We start from the raw sequence: 5,000 nt of genomic DNA, 5'->3' as shown, positions 1-5,000 counted from the left end.
AGAGGAGACTGGAAGAAGTATATAGTTTTGGATACTTGGGTGCGAATGTGGCGGGAAAGGGAGAAGTGGAGGTGGAGGAGGAATGTTGATTGAGAGAAGCAAGTAAATACCTTGGGGGATTAAAAAGTGTAATGAGAAATAGACATTTGGGAATGGATGCTAAGAGGAGATTGTATGAAGAAGTTATTGTGTGGACAGCACTGTATGGGGCAGAAACATGGAACATAGTAGAGGAAGAGAAGAGGAATTTGAATGTGTTTGAGATTAAGTGCCTCAGAAGAACAATATAGGTTAATAGGCTGGGCACAGTGAAAAATAAGGAGGTGAATAGGAGAACGGGGGTGGAAAGGGAGTTGGGAGATTAGGTTGATGAAAGAGTATCGGGATGGTTTGGACACATGGAAGAAATGAGTGCAGAAATGTTAGTAGAAGAGGTGTGGAAGGAGTGAACATGAGGGGGCGACCGAGGATGAGATGGATGGATGGGGTAAAAGGGATATTAGAAAAGAGGGGAATGTCTGTTGAAGAAGGACGGGAAAGAGCAGAAGATAGGAATGAATGGAGAGTGGTTGTGTATGGATGATGATGTGAATCATAAGGGGGAGTGTATGGGGGATGGGGGGGGTGAGGGAGTATGTGTGGAAATTAAATTGACGCAGCCCGAAGAGATTTCTCCCCGTCTTCTCCATTACTGTATGAGGGGACGGGGATGGGGGTGGTCGCCAATCTAATGAAGTGGCCTTGCTGTGGATGCACTGTGTATTGCGGTACTGCTAATGACCCAGGACAGTGGGCGAGATGCAGGGATGACCCGTCATCCAGGAGGAGCCAAGATAAGAGGGAAGGAAGGGGATGGATGGGAGTGAATTATCTGGGGATGGAATGGGTGGGAGTGATTTTTATGCCATTGTTTTTTGGCTACCTCCCTTGTAAGGGGGAAAAAGCCTTTGGTATATGTATGTATGTATGTATGTATGTATGTATATATGTATGTATAAATTATTCGATGATTTCACCTCTACAGTGTTTAAGACCTAGGTACGAGTATATAAACTGTGACAAGTACATTATACGATAATGTAATAGAATTATAAATCTGAAGAAGCACACCAACGCACAAATTTCTAGGCTAGATAGTTTCCTTCACCACTACCACTACGACAAACAACAGCAACAATAACAACAGCAGCAACAACAACAACAGCAACAATAACTTCTATAAAAACAGCAATAACAACAGAAACAACAACAGCAACAATAATAACAGTAATAACAGCAATAGTAACAACAAAAAATAACAATAACAACAGTAACAACAGCAACAATAACAATAACAACAGCAACAACAGTAACAATAACAACAGCAACAGTAGCAACAACAGTAACAATAGGAACAACAGAAATAATAACAATAACAACATCAATAGAAAAACAGCAACAATAACACCAACAATAACAACAGCAACAATAACAGTAACAATAACAGCATCAGCCATAACAACAACAACAACAACAACAACAACAACAGTAACAGCAACAGCAACAGCAACAACAGCAACAGAAACAGCAACAGTAACAGTAACAACAGGAACAACAACAATAACAGCGTCACTATTTTCAAACTTCAAACTGACTTTACCTTTGTTTTTAGTTTAAGTGTATATCATTTAGTTTAAAAGACAAACTACAACCAGATTATATCATTATACTGTAAGATCAGAAGTACCACAAAGAAAATTTATTTTTGTTGATGAATTTTCAGCAAACTTATACATACAACTTCCCACTATGAAAAGGAATAGAGGATTTGCATCTGGAAGGGTGCATACCTTTCAGCCTGTATTGTTTAAGTATGAATAAAACCCCAACAACACCAAATATAAGTAGATTAACTAACAACATCTGCGATAACTCCGTTTAGAGGTCGCGCTGGGTACAGGCTGCCTGGCGTGTTTCCAAGCGAGTTTCGTCCGACACAGAAATGCATGGGTTGACATTTTTGCAGGTTGCTACATTTGATGCTAACGTTAAACATAGGGTTGGGCAGGAATGCAACCTCTTATTCTTGTTCCTCCTCTATTACTCTCCTATCTGCTCAATTCAGCATCATGACAACTAGCTGCGAAATTTGTAGTGAGATTTCAAAAGAACTGCCACGATAGTTCATGGTAGGGAACAATAAAGATAATTTATTTTTTATTATTTTTTTTTCATTATCACTGAGTAAACTTAAGATCTATGACGAATTTGTTGTCTTTAGTGGATGTGCGTCGCGTACCTAGCGCAGTTAGAATATATGCGTCTGGTACATACGAATATATGTGCTGTATATACATGTACACATTGGCATAGACAGACATATACACAAACACACATAGATACATAGACATCCGCAAACACATGAACATAGACACAGATATATAGACAGTCCCAGACACAGTGACTCAGACACAAGACACAGATACTGACACAAATGTATGTATGCATGTGTGTATGTGTGTATGTATGTATGTATGTATGTATGTATGTATGTATGTATGTATGTATGCATGTATTTATGCATGTATGTATGCATGCATGTATGTATATATGTATGTATGCATGTATGTATGCATCCATGTTTGCGTGCATGTATGTATGTATGTATGTATGTATGTATGTATATATGTATGTATGTATGCATGTATTTATGCATGTATATATGTATGTATGTATGTATGTATGTATGTATCTATGTATGCATGTATGCATCCATGTTTGCGTGCATGTATGTATGTATGTATGTATGTATGTATGTATGTATGTGTGTATGTGTGTGTGTATGTATGTATGTATGTATGTGTGTGTATGTATGTATGTATGTGTGTGTGTATATGTGTGTATGTATGTATGTGTGTGTGTATGTATGCATGTATGTATGTATGTATGTATGTATGTATGTATGTATGTATGTATGCATGTATGTATGTGATTCACCACGGTCTTGCATCAAGTGTTGGACTCGTAATTGACAGGTATTTCCCACCCGGAAGAGAGCTCAGAGCTCATATATGACCGATCTATGGGTAATGCTGTGACCTTACACACATGCACACACCCAACTCCCCGCCCACCAGAGTTGGAATAACGACTCGCAGCGCAGCGATACTGAAATTATTTCAGTCTTGTGCGGGATTCGAACCCGGACTGTCGTAGTGGCGGCTACGAACGCTACCACTGCGCCATGAGTCGTGTGTCGCGTGCATGTGTGTATGGGTGTTCATATGTGTATGTATGTGTGTAGGTGTGCATGAAACTGCGGAGGGGGGAGGGGAGGGGGATTGGAAGGACAGCAAGACAGGTGATCGCACCCTGGCCTACCTACCCGGAGGCCGGCAGGCGGCGTCTCACAACAACAACAACAATGTTCCTAACCAGACCGTGCGCGCAACCGACCATAAATCATTCGCATCGCGCATCTTGGCAGCGCCGCACATGCGTGCCTGTGTCATCCACTTGACTTATGGCGATTTGTGAATGTGTCCTGCGCTCGAATCCGGACAAAGGCTCGAGTGCTCGCCAAAATATGACAGAAACGTGAGGGCTTATGGCCTTTAGAGTCGACCCATCGTCTTTGTCCGCCTGAAAAGAGGTTTCTTTTGATGGCTAGTATTAACAATACATTAAGGACACAATACACAAAACGCCATAATACAAGTACACAGAATTAACAACACAAAAGCCCTCGAAACCGTCATATAAGGCATCACGGGCAGGTGAGGGTTGACAATAAAAACATTACTTTATAAAAACGAAATTTCCCCCTCTGCGCTGGAATTTAATAAGAACGGGCGACACAAAGCAGATAGGCCCATTCCAGATAAAACGATAGTGAGGGCGTCTTTGAGGCGGAGAATGGCACGAATTAGAAGGCATTTAGCCCCGGCTTTATGTAGCGTCATTAAGATTAGTGAGGTCAGGGACCATTTACGTATCCGGGGACCTTGCTGGAATGATCATGTTTTCTGGGGGTCCTGCCCCGGACAAGGGAAGAGCCTTAAGTTCCTCAAGCTTGTAAGCGTTCCAAGACTCGAGACAGGTGGATGTCCAGCTTGTCTTATACCTTGTTCTTTGTTGCGGGGGTGAGGGAAGACGGGGGATAAGCCGGACACGATGAAGAAGTTGTGGGTTGTTTGTTGGGATCAAGAGGGTTATAGCATGTGGGTACACGACTGTCCAGGTGTAGTGGGGTAGTTTATCTATCTAAACTTGGCAGAGTCTTTCTTATGTAAAATTAAGTTAAACAATGGGAGTGGTGAGCTCAAAGATTAGAGCGCTGGAAGTACGTTCATAGTGAAATATGAAACTAAAATCTAAGGAGAAATTATTTGAAAAAAAAAATAAAATAAAAAATAAACAAACTTACCATCCCACTCCCACGTAGAGGAAAGGGAAAAACCCCTGGTAGGGCACTTTTATTTATTCATTTTATCTTTCATTTTTTAGGCCGATGTTTGGGTCGCCTCCTCGCCTAACCAGGGCTGTCGGGAGCCAACGCGACATACCCCGCAGCGGGTCCCGAGAATCAAACTCACGACCACCTGCTCGTGAGTTCGATACAGTATCCACTGGGGTACCACGCGGCCCTGATAAAATTACATAAATCTTGAAAACCAGACTAATAGGAGTTTTGAGTTTGAATGATTAGAGCAAATGCTGGAAGTACGTTCATATCAAAATATGCAACCAAACTTTAAGGATAGAATAAAAAACAAAACAAAACATAAATCTTGAGAAGCAGACAAATCGAAAAAAATCTTAGATTACAAAAATTGAAAGTTTCCTTAATTAAACAGAGATATAGATCAAGTGGTTATCAAATCAAACAATACGTTCATTTAGCCCCACCGTTCTCTTTTACAAGTGTTTCAGCCTTCTAAAACTAATATGTCCTTCCAGTGCTATTACAGATTACAACAGTCCTCAACTATATTAATTTTCCATACATACACGTCTAATTA

Source organism: Oratosquilla oratoria, chromosome 6 (genome assembly GCF_046742065.1).
Source record: "Oratosquilla oratoria isolate Oo_2021 chromosome 6, ASM4674206v1, whole genome shotgun sequence".
NCBI lineage: Eukaryota > Metazoa > Arthropoda > Malacostraca > Stomatopoda > Squillidae > Oratosquilla > Oratosquilla oratoria.
The sequence above is the reverse complement of the archived record's forward strand: the minus strand, read 5'-3'. Positions refer to the sequence as shown.